Source organism: Pleurodeles waltl, chromosome 6 (assembly GCF_031143425.1).
Source record: "Pleurodeles waltl isolate 20211129_DDA chromosome 6, aPleWal1.hap1.20221129, whole genome shotgun sequence".
Classification (NCBI taxonomy): Eukaryota; Metazoa; Chordata; class Amphibia; order Caudata; family Salamandridae; genus Pleurodeles; species Pleurodeles waltl.
The window spans coordinates 173,316,813-173,330,013 of NC_090445.1; positions in this window are offsets into that span (position 1 = coordinate 173,316,813).

The window sequence follows — 13,201 nt, forward strand, 5'->3', positions numbered from 1 at the left end:
TATACCACAGTACTTCTCAGTTGCAATGTACACAGCAGATTATGTATATCTTTATATGATTACATTAGCAAAGCAAAAAAAAATCAAATACTTCACTGTTTGAGCAAGGCGGCAGGGCCTACATACTTAGCTTCATCTTTCTGGGGTCTGCAAGTTGATGACTCCGGTCAACTGCGAGAAAGAGATTATCTACCCAAACGGGAGACTGGCAACTGGCGCCTAGTTCCAGCCTGAAGTCAAGCAGATATGAATGTAAATCTCTGAAGCCCCGAGTCATCCTTACAAAAGCGTGCCCCCTCCTCTCAGACTCGGGAAAACTACCCAAGCCTTTGGAGACTGGCCAGATCTCCTAGACTTCTCCTCTTCCCAAGCCTGAGCAGAAAGGAAAACACCAAATGTACTCTCTCTTATCAGGTCTAGTCTAGTGTGAAGAAAACAGCTTGGTTCATCTTGTGAAAAAACATAGCTTGGAAAAATACAGCTTGTTATTCTCAACTGCAATGTCTAACGCCACGTTAAAGGCAATAGGCAGCTAACCTAAATATCAAATGTAATGTCTAATGTCATGTCAAAGCCAATAGGCAGCTAAGCTGAATACAGAATGTAATGTCTAATATCATGTCAAAGCCAATAGGCAGCTGAGCTGAATACAAAATGTAATGTCTAATATCATGTCAAAGCCAATAGGCAGCAAAGCTGAATACAAAATGCAATGTCTAATATTATGTCAAAGCCAATAGGCAGCTGAACTGAATACAGCATGTCAAAGCCAATAGGCAAAATACAGAATGTAATGACTAATGCAATGTCAAAGCCAATAGGCAGCTAGGCTGAACAAAACATATAATGTGCGACTGGTGAACATTAAGCAACTAATATGCGCAATGGTGAAACATAAAGTCATTGGTCAAACACAATTAATAGCATCACATTCCACCCTATGACCAATTAATTTTTGTTTCCCATATCTCTTGTTTCAAACAAAAACAAAACAAAACATCAGCACAAAAAAAAACATTATCAGCAAATCAGATTTGAATGATCAAAGCAATCACTGTAAAGCAATGGAAGTGGATTAACATATTGATCTCATAACCTTTCACATCAGATACATCTACACAGAAAAGACTGAAACATTTATACTCTGAATGAGATGATAGTGTCTCTAATTCAACAGTGTTTCTAGAATAGCAATTTGATGTAGCATGAGTTCTACTCATGTAGAGGTGCACGGTCCACCTGAAAGGTTTGCTGGAAGGTAAGTGAAAGTCTGAGTTCCACACGAAAAAACACAGACAGTTAACTGTTAAGGTTGCTTAGTTCCAGTGGAAGAATGCAATCAAACAAGTTGAGCTTGAACTGAAGGCGCCATTTGCGCAAAATGGATCCATGGTGCTTGCACTTTACTCAGTCAGGTTCAGGTTGGGGGTTCGGTCCCTTCCCCGACCCCACACGCACACACCCGAAGGGGAACCACACAGCACACTCAGGGACAGTGGCGAAACGTGGTAGGATCTGCAAAAGAAAAAAGTATGACTTTTCTTACAAATAACATTTGTCATTTGAAATGTACCCTTCCTCTTTTCCCTGTTTTATAATCAGCGGGATGTTTTTGGGGCCCTTTATTATGATTTCTGCAGATTCTGGAGGGTCACTTGGGGCTTCAACCCACACCTCAGCACTGAGGTTTTTATCTGCTGCACCACAGCTTCCCTTTTCTTGCACTGTCAGAGGGGCTGGGGCAGACTTCTTCTTTACCAAACCTCCATTCACTGCATTTTTGACAAGTTGGGCCATTCTGTCTCCAATTTGTATGAATGAATCAGATTCTTTTCTAGTTATCAGCATAATTTTGATTTCTCCTTGGTAATCTGCAGCAATAACTTCCCTTAAAACCTGATCAATTTGCCATTTTTGTCCTGGTAACTTTCCTCTCCCCAACTGCTCTGTGACTGCTTGTGGGACAGATTTCTTTTGTGAATGCTGCACAGTTTTTATCAAATCTAGGGGAATGCGCATCTCTCTCATCTCTGCCCACCTATAAGTGGCTTTTTCTCCCAGCTGTTCACATTTCTGGTGCACCCACTTAGCCATCCCCACTAAGTCAGAATTCTGGGTGAACACTTCGCTCTCTGAATTTTTCTCTTTAACATCTGCAAGGGAATTGAACCAGTTAGGTACAAGCCATGTGGAAAACCAAACAGCTAAGCCATTTGCAATGAACCAAGAATCAGCATAAAAATGACACATCTCAAGCAGCTCTTGCTTTAAAGTCTGACACACATTGTACAACGCTGTTCCTTCTACTGTGCCAGAAAACAACATTTCAGTCAATGAATCATTGGTCAAACAAACATGCTTTTTATCTTCAGTGGACACAAATTCAAATGGTGCACTCAATTTCACTGGTGACTCTTTTACCTGTGGTACTCTAGCCCTGTCTTGCAAGTACCAGATCCAGTGTATGATCCTAGCTAGGGGCACTCTTTTCTTCCCCTGTTCCTGATTTACATGTAAATCAGTGTTTCCTTCTTGCACTGCTCAGAAACCTAAAGTCTGCATTATTTCATTTGCCAAATCACAAGCGCGCAGCTGTATATAATTTTTCCCAGTGACCATATACCAAAGTGTTAGGATTTCACTCAGATGAGGGCAATTCTGTTTCCAAAAATCAAACAAGCTAATGAAACTTGGTGTCTCTTGCTTAGTGCAAACAGTAAGAAACTCTAAAATCTTTCGTTTTACTTCATTTTGCAACGGTAACTCGTAAATCACATTCTGAGCTGTGTTATCAGTTAAGGAATGCACTTTGACTGCCAAAAAACCTGGCTCACACGGAGGCTCAGACTGGCCCACAGCTGTCTTAACCCCCTCATTACTGGAATGGGAAAAGACAGATTCTTCTAAAACAGCAGTTTTATAACTTTCAGCATTATCTTGCATTAATGTATTCTGGCTAATTTGCTCATGTAAATTCTTATTTTCATGTTCTAACTGCCTACATTTCTCCTGCATTTTTCTGTAAGCAGATAAAAGTATCCAAACCCTTCTGTCAAAAACAAAAGGATCATCATTGCTTCCAAAAGGCACATTTTCTAAATATGCTTCATCACAGAAAGAAAACATGTTTCACACAGCACCTTCAGGCAGCTTAACTACACATGCATTTTCAAACATGGTCTCACGTGCTTCTGTAATTCTCCAAAAAAAAAAAAAACAATTACACTTTTAAATTGTACACGTAGAAATCTATAATTCTGCCCCACTTCTGGTACCAAAATGTTCTGCCTTCCTACTTATCTTGTATCAGAGCTTACATAACATCTCTGGAATGCACTTCTGAGGTCAAAGAAGACCTTTATTGTTGTTAATTCTTCCCCACCCACAAGTTCTTGAGAGACGAATTAATAGCTTTCAAGCACACGTTCAAATGAGTAAAAGTAGTTGCAGCAATGAAAACAAAATATACCACAGTACTTCTCAGTTGCAATGTACACAGCAGATTATGTATATCTTTATATGATTACATTAGCAAAGCAAAAAAAAAAAAAAACTTCACCGTTTGAGCAAGGCGGCAGGGCCTACATACTCAGCTTCATCTTTCTGGGGTCTGCAAGTTGATGACTCCGGTCAACTGCGAGAAAGAGATTATCTACCCAAATGGGAGACTGGCAACTGGCGCCTAGTTCCAGCCTGAAGTCAAGCAGATTCGAATCTAAATCTCTGAAGCCCCGAGTCATCCTTACAAAAGCGTGCCCCCTCCTCTCAGACTCGGGAAAACTACGCAAGCCTTTGGAGACTGGCCAGATCTCCTAGACTTCTCCTCCTCCCAAGCCTGAGCAGAAAGGAAAACACCAAATGTACTCTCTCTTATCAGGTCTAGTCTGGTGTGAAGAAAACAGCTTGGTTCATCTTGTGGAAAAACATAGCTTGGAAAAATACAGCTTGGATTCTCAACTGCAATGTCTAACTCCACGTTAAAGGCAATAGGCAGCTAACCTAAATATCAAATGTAATGTCTAATGTCATGTCAAAGCCAATAGGCAGCTAAGCTGAATACAGAATGTAATGTCTAATATCATGTCAAAGCCAATAGGCAGCTGAGCTGAATACAAAATGTAATGTCTAATATCATGTCAAAGCCAATAGGCAGCTAAGCTGAATACAAAATGCAATGTCCAATATTATGTCAAAGCCAATAGGCAGCTGAACTGAATACAGCATGTCAAAGCCAATAGGCAAAATACAGAATGTAATGACTAATGCAATGTCAAAGCCAATAGGCGGCTAGGCTGAACAAAACATATAATGTGCTACTGGTGAACATTGAGCAACTAATATGCGCAATGGTGAAAAACAAAGTCATTGGTCAAACACAATTAATAGCATCACAGAGACAATATGTCCTGGTGTTGGTAGACTATGCCACTCGGTATCCCGAGGCAATTCCCCTCCCAGTATGCACACGAAAGTAGTAGCTCAAGCAATGATTGAGTTTTTTTCAAGGGTCGATTTCCCTAAAGAGATCCTGACTGATCAGGGTACCCCATTTATGTCCCGACTTATGGGGGAGGTCAGCAAAACCTTGGGAATAAAACAAATCAGGACCTCAGTGTACCACCCCCAAACTGATGGTCTAGTGGAACGATATAATAGGACCATTAAATAATTACACAGGAAGAGCATTGCAGAGGACGGAAGGGATTGGGAAAAGAAACTACCCCTTGTACTTTACGCGATATGTACCCATACGCAAACATCCCTTGGGCATAGTCCCTTCGAACTGTTATTTGGCCGACCCCCTCGCACTCTCCTCGAAATGTTAGTCGAACAGTGAGAAGAGACATACGAGGAAGCCAGAGACCTCCTGACTTATACTAAAGAATTGAGAAAGAATCTGCAGTCCATTTGGGAGAAGGCCCACGCTAACCTCCGTGAAGCCCAAGACAAACAGAAGAAAGGTTACGATACCAGAAGTGTACTTCGTACTCTTAATGTCGGGGACAAGGCCCTGATCCTTCTCCCCAGTAGTGAGAATAAATTGTTAGCCCGGGGGCAAGGACCATACGAAGTATTAGAGCAGATCAACCCCACAACATATAGATTGGCTCTTCCCCATAGGCCCCATAAAGAACAAATCTACCACAAAAACCTGTTAAAAAAATGGCAGGAAACTGATATTATACACAAAGTCCAACATATCACGACAGACCATAGAGAAGACATACCATATCCCTCCTTTTCCCCTTCCCAAAACCCGGAGGAAAACAAACCACAGATCAATACCTCCCTTTCTGAGACGTATAAAGACTCTCTTTCGCAGACGATAAAGTCCTATACAGATGTTTTGTCTCGACAGCCCAGTCACACTACATTAACAGAACACAGTATCCGTACTAAGAGCGAGGCAATAGCACGACAAAGACCCTATAGAGTTCCAGAGGCCAAGAAAGCTGTGATTGAACAGGAAGTCCAAAACATGTTACAGACAGGTATTATAGAACCATCCAGTAGTCCCTGGTGTTCTCCTGTGGTATTAGTACCCAAACAAGATGGGACTACTCGATTTTGTGTAGACTACAGAAGGGTCAATGAACTCACGTATTTCGACGCATATCCCATGCCCCTCATTGACGAGCTATTGGAGAAAATAGGGCACGCCAGGTTCATGTCCACTCTAGACCTGACGAAGGAGTATTGGCAGATCCCATTGAGAGAAACAGACGGAGAGAAAACTGCATTTGCTGCACCCTCCGGGTTGTATCAATTCACCGTCCTTCCTTTTGGGTTGCATGGAGCTCCCGCCACATTTCAGAGGTTAATGGATATGGTCTTACGTCCCCATCACCAGTATGCGGCACCATATTTAGATGACATTGTAATATTTAGTGACACATGGTCTGACCACCTCCGACATTTAACAGCGGTCTTACAAGCATTAAGGGAAGCACGGTTAACTGCTAAACCCGAAAAGTGTAGACTCGGTTTTACCACCATTAGATATTTAGAATACCTCTTAGGACAGGGGCAGGTCCGCCCGCAAATAAAGAAGGTGGAAGCTATTCAACAGACCCCGGTACCAACATCAAAAAAAGAAGTACGTGCCTTCCTCTGTCTAGTGGGGTATTATAGGATGTTTATACCGCAGTTCTCAACCATAGCTGAGCCCCTTACCAACTTACTGAAAAATGAGTCACCTAAAACCTTTTCTTCCTTATCCGAGGCTAGTATGCGGGCTGTGTTGTCCCAACCGCAATCAGATGGTTCTGTCCACCCCATCTTATACATTAGTAGAAAGCTTCTACCGCGGGAACAACACAATCCTACCATTGAAAAGGAATGTATGGCCATTAAGTGGGCCATTGAGTCCCTCCGTTATTATCTCAGTGGCCGTCCCTTCACCCTCTTGACGGATCATGCTCCTCTCACCTGGCTCGCTCGCAATAAGGATACCAACCCTCGGATCCTAAGATGGTTTCTCTCTCTACAACCTTTTTCTTTTCAGGTGCTCCACTCTCTGGGCCATCTCATGGTGAATGCAGACTTTCTTTCCCAGCATCCAGCTTCTGAGCGTCATCGACAGACGCTCTCTAGGGGGAGTGTTTGTGATGGGTCGAACCAGTCCGACCCACACTCTGATCTTGCTTGTGCTGTCGCTGCCCCTAACGCCACGGAAGCGACCCGGGAAGACGGCCTTCCTATTGGTTCCTTGCCGCCACCGCGGGACCTGAAGGTAGTCAAAAGGAGGCTTCCTCCCTTTCACCGGGAGAACGACAGGATTTGGAGCTGGCATTTGAAGGAGCCGACAGGAGAAGAGGAACGGACGACTACGGAGGACGCTGCCCCGGAAGACGCCGAAACCGGTCTTCGGAAGAGCGGACCGACATTGGGATCCAGAGCGGTGGAGGCCCATTACAGAGACGAGGACCGCTGGCCCCGGGGAGCACACAAGTGAGCCGCCACGCTTCAGGAGAAGCGTGGCCAATCCAGTTACGGGAGTGCCGGACAGGGAGAAAGGAGTGGGAGGCGGGAGGTGGAAGGAGACGGGTGAAAGAAAACACGGGCACTGCACTATGAGCATGGGGACAAGGGGGAGGGAAGAGGAATAAGCAAATAAGAAGGAAATAAGTATAGGAATCGGATAAGGAATACAGGAGAAGACAAGAAGCCAAGAAAAGAGGAAGAGAACAGGCCTAAGAGAAAGAAAAGGACCAGGACAGTAGAGAGACCAGTACACATACGATATTGCAGAGAAAAAAAAAACGGAGAGACGAGAGGAAAATACGAGGGAGTAAGAGAAGGGCCAAGAAGAGAAATTCCGCTAACATCAGGGCAGAAGGGAAGACAGGAAAGAAGACTAAAGAACATCAAAGAGAAGACAGCAAGGAGAGTAGATAACAGAAATATAGAGAGTAACAGAAAAGAAAGATAGGGAAAACCAGGGAGTGAGAAAAGAGAGTGGAGAGAAAGACAGAGAGAAAAGAGAAGAGGAAGGGAAAGAGAAAACCCCACACTTACCGTATCTATTCCTTTCTGTTTCCACACGCTTCCCGCGAGGCCCTGGAAGAAAAGAAAAGAAGAAGACGAGATGTAGCGGCCAGAAGGAAAAGACATTTAAACCTTCCAACCTACAAAAACTATCCAACAACCACATTATTTATACTGTCAAAAGACCAATAAAGGCAGCTTTCTTAAAACTAAAACCAAGCCGTCTGGTGTCATCGATTGGCCAGCCTCGTACAAGCACACAGAGGGCATCTTAGAGATGTCCCCTGTATTTTACCCAATCCTCTAGTGTAGGGTTGACTGGTCTGCGCCATGCTGCCACTAGCAGACAAGTTTCTGACCCCATTGGGTGTGGGCCTTTGTGCTCTCTGAGGCCAGAATCAAAGCCTGCTTTGGGTGGAGGTGCTTCACACCTGCCCCCCTTGCAGGAACTGTAACACCTGGTGGTGAGCCTCAAAGGCTCAGGCCTCCTGTCACAGTGCCACAGGGCCCTCCAGCTAATGGAGATGCCTGCTCCCCGAACAAAGACCCACTTTCGGCGTCAAGTTCAGCAGGGAACTTGGGAAAAACAAGGAGAAGTGACCAATTCAGCTGGGACCACCCCTAGGGCGTCCAGAGCTGAAGTGACCCTCTCCCTGCAGAATCCTCCATCTTGGTTTGGAGGAAAGGGACCAATAGGGCTAGGAATGTGTCCCCCTCCCCAAAGGGAGTAGGCACAGGAAGGGTGTAGCCACGCTCAGAAACAGTAGCCATTTGCTACTGCCCTCTAACCCCTGTAAAACCCCTAAATCAAGTATTTACGGGCTTCACTGAATCCAGCTCACTAGATACCTGGCAACCTCACAAGAAGAGAAAAGAAAGAAGAAGGACTACTAAGCTGAAACCCCAGTGGAGAAAAAGGAAGACGCAAACTGATTTGGACCCAGCCCTACCAGCCTGTCTCCTGCTTCAGAGAACCTGCAACAAGATAGCAACATATTCTGTGGGTCCAGCGACCTCTGCCAAGTTTCCAGAGGACTGCCTGCAACACAGAGAACCAAGAACTCCCATGAACAGCGGCCCTGTCCAAGAAGAAACTTCATCTAAAGACTTCAGAGTCTCCCCAGATCTAGGAGTCGTGACCACTCTGCACCCGATGCCCACGGCCCTTGTCCTGGTGGACCAACTTACTAGAGAGGATCCCCAGGAAAAACAAAGCAAGTGCCCACCCTGGGTTAGCCTCTCCTGTCCCCCACGACCACACCTGCAGTGTGAATCCAGAGGACCCCCTAACCGCGAAAGCTCCGGACGAAGATATCCAACACCCAAAGGTACACTGCACCCACAGCCCCCAGGTCTTGGAGAACCAGACCTCTGGTATAGCAATGTTCAGCAGGCAGCCCTCCTACTTGTCCAGCCTGTGGTTTTCTGGAACCGGCCCCCTGGACCCAGCCTGCAGCATCTAAGTGACCCCCGGGGTCCCCTCATAGGAAAGCATTGGGAGCCAACGCTCTGTTTGCATCCTGTACCTGGCCACCCCTGCACCGCTGATGGTGTGAGTTTGGTTCCTACTTGTGCCCCCCCCCAGTGCTCCCCTAAACTCCCCAGGTCTGCCCTCCAAAGACACGAATACTTACCTGCAACAGATCTAAAACTGAGTGCCCCCAGTCTCTATAAGAGCCCATGTTAAATTTGCCTCATCTTTGACCTCTGTGCCCGGCCGGCCCCGTGTTGCTCATGGTGGGTGTTTGGGGTTAACTTGAACCTCAACAAGTGGACTTCCTAACCTCCAGAGACTGGAACTGTAAGTGTTGTACTTACCTACAAAACGTACTAACTTTCTTCCCCCAGGAACTGTTCTGAAAATTGCACTTTCAACTTTTAAAACAGATTACTACTATTTATTCAAAAACTGTATAACTTACTAATTAACATCAAAGTGGTATTGATGCATATGTGAAATACTTAGTTATTTATGTACTTACCTGCAATTTGAATCTTGTGATTCTAGAAATAAATGAACAAAATATATTTTTTTTATATAAAAACAATCGGTCTGCAGTTAAGTCATTGAATATGTGCTTCTTCTGATGTCTATGTGTTTGAGCTACCCTCTGATAAGCCTAACTGCTCAACCACACTACCACAAAAGAGAGCATTAGTATTATCTACTTGCTAAGCCTCTGGGGAACCCCTGGACTCTGTGCACACTATATTTTTCTACATCTTTGATTTGCTAAACACGGTTTAATATTATTTCCCCCGTAAAAATGATTTGCTTGGGAATTGGGGGCGCTTATGGTTAGCAATGGTTGTCAAAGATGAGGAGTACCAGGTTTTTTTAATTTGTCAGGAAGGAATTTTGACAGAAGGGTCTCCTCATCAAAAAGTTTGAAGACCTCTGATCTAGAGGAACAGGCTCATCTACCATCATATCTACTCTTTCCCTCTAGAATAAAACGCTTTTTCAATTAGGCCGAAGGCAGTCACAAAACTATATTAAGTTAGGGAGAATCTGTAGTAACTAAGACCCAGAATCCCTAAACCTACACTATTATTATCCAGTGGTATCCAGTCAGCTATAAACACAGCAGAAAGGAACGCAGTCATGCACTTGCAGAATAAAAAAAAGTTTACATTTAGTGCACCAGCTTCTAGGAATGCTGTGGCAAACAGAAGCGCTAGCAACCAATATGTCACATTAGTTCTGCCTAGCAGCCTTTGAAACCACAATTCCACACATCTCAAGCAAATGGACAGTGATTAAGTGCAAACTCGAGGTATGGGGGTCGCTTAGAGAAAATACTAGCGCATGCACCTGAAAAGTTGGTCGATAGATCCCGTATTGCCTACGAGGGTCTGTATTCTGTGCAGCAAGAGTTCTAAGAAGTGCTAGGCTACGCAGATTGTTGACATCTGGAGAGGTAGCTATTTTGAAGAATTTCCAGGAAGTTTCAACCCCTCTTACATTTTTGTGTCTGCATGTGCTGCAGGTGTAGGAATCAGCAGTGACACCACCAAGCAAGCTACCGGTATCACTGGGACAAAGTAAAGACCTGTTTAGTTGCAGTCACGAATGAAACTGTGCCAGTAAGAGATGCTGAAATATAGTATCATCAGATTCAATTGCAGTTCCATTCAGGAGCGTGACCATCTTCACAATGATTTAGTCTAAAAAAAGACCAGCTTTAGTCTTTGAACGGCCGATACATTCAGGTTGTTCCATGCCTTTGAATTTTGAACTCCAACAGGAAAATGTGGCCCCCATCCACAGGACTTTCCTCTGACTTGTAGATGCCAGGGTATACCTGAGGAAATCAGCCAGAGACCTCTCGAGGAACACTGTGGGTAGTGGGGCTGTGCGAAGATGTCACATTGTGTTACAACCTGGGACATATGCTGAGATGTGCCGAAGCACATCAGCCCTAGACCTCTTAACAAACCCTGACAATAGTATGGCTGTGTAAAGATGTCACATGTTATTGTAACTTGGGAAACAGGCCGAGGTGTGCTTGAGAATGTCAGCCAGAGACCTTTTGAGGATCTCTGTGAGTGGTAGTGATGTGCGAATATTTCACATGTTGATATATCCTAGGACACAGGCTTAGGTGTGCTTCAGGACGTCAGCCAGAAACCTTCCGAGGAATCCTGTGGGTGGTAGGGCTGTGCGAATATGTCCAAGGTGTCATATCCTGGGACACAGGGTGAGGTGTGCTTCAGGACGTCAGCCAGAGACCTTCCGAGGAATCCTGTGGGTGGTAGGGCTGTGCGAATATGTCCAAGGTGTCATATCCTGGGACACAGGGTGAGGTGTGCTTCAGGACGTCAGCCAGAGACCTTCCGAGGAATCCTGTGGGTGGTAGGGCTGTGCGAATATGTCCAAGGTGTCATATCCTGGGACACAGGCTGAGGTGTGCTTGAGGATGTCAGCTAGTGACTTCTGCAGGAACTTTGTGGGTGGTTGGGCTATGGGAACATGCAGGCCGAGGTTTGCTTCAAGCAGAGAACCTTTGAGTAGCCCAAGATGTCACATTATGTTACAACCAGGGACCCAAATTGAGGCATGCCTGGGATGTCAGGGAGATCTCCTTGGGAACTGTGTGGTTGGTAAGGCCGCGGAAAGACATTAGATGGTATTCCTACCCTCGACGTAGGCTGAGGCTTACCTGAGAACATCAGCCCGGGCCCTCTCGATTATTAAGGATAAGCATGAACACTGTGGTCCCTCACTCTCCCTCTTCAGGTTTCTTTGTCTTTACTAAAGCTCTTTTCACTTCACCACTTTGGCCGTCTTGCAGTAAAAGTCCTCCGCCACTGCACCTTCTAGTAACTAAATTCAACCAGAGTTCAAAGGTAATTCAAGTGCGTCATCGAGCCCGCTTCCTTCTCTTGGCTGCGCACTCCTTTTTTTATTATTACTGTTATTTTAAGCACAATTCTTAGAGATATGGCTGTTTCTACTCTCTAGGCAATTATCAAATGCCACGGCTCGTGTGTAAAATGCACTTAGCATCAGATGCGATGATAGATCAGGCTGCATCATTTCACGAGGAGAGCATTTAAGTTACTGACGAAACACACACAGAAAGGAAACCAATGGAAAAAAAATCAAAGCAGGTACTTATGAGCACAGCTTTGTGACAGCAAAATAACATGTCTCAGAGTGCAGAAACGACAGGAAGTGAAGGGAAGAGGTTGGATATAGCCAGTGGTCCAAGTGCATTACAAAAAGTGGGAATTGTGATGCTGCAGACAATGGGGGCGGGGTCAAAGGTGTGGCTAAAAAAACTAAATATTCTCATTCAGGTAGGTAAATAAGTAGTAACTCACGGATTAAATAATTTTTTTTAAAGTTACGTTAATCAGAGGTATGTACACTATTGTGTATTATGAAACTTCTATTAGTTAATGCACTGAGAGGTCTGAGTGTAACCAGAAAGCCAAAGAATGAAATCTTGGTTAGTACAATAGAAAATTGGGGTTTGTGTGTTGTTACTGCTACGAGGGCCCAGCCTGTGACAAGAAGCACTGAGAAAATGTAAGTCATTATGTTTAACTTGCATTACACACAGCATAAGACAGACTGCTACCAAATGTGCAAAAAAGGTTTCAGATAAAACGGTGCTTCCAAAATATATATATATATATATAGGTTTTAGCAGTCGTGGCTCGCGGGTTAAAAAGGGGGCGAGGCAGTGTGGGGAGGGCATTAAGGGAAATAATAAAATCAAATAAAAAAAAAATACACTTACCTTCCCGTGCCGCCACCATCACGCTGCTCTTCTCCTGCAGGCTCCAGTCACAGGCTCCGAGCCTGCCCTGCGCCACTCCTAACGCTTCTCAGTGAAGCATCAGGATTGTCTGGGAGCAACCAGCCAGGACACTCCCATGCAGACTTGAAGCATGTGCAGGCTCTCTCCAGCCCGGCAGTTGGAGACAGCCTATTGCGCATGTGTGATTGGCTGGCCCGAGACGGCCGGCAAAACACACATGAACTCTGAGGGGAGTGCACAGTGCACTCTCCTCATCCAGGTCACCCCACAAATCCCTGCCCCTTTCACAAGGAACGGATAATAAAGGGTTTGCAGCAGTTGCTCCTGGTGGAGGGGTAGGGCGGAGGAGCCACCACTGGGTTTTAGAAATACCAAGACTGTAGGTAATGATTTATTATTATTTTAGCTGCCCTGAGAAGCACACACTGCACAGCTGAGCTGGT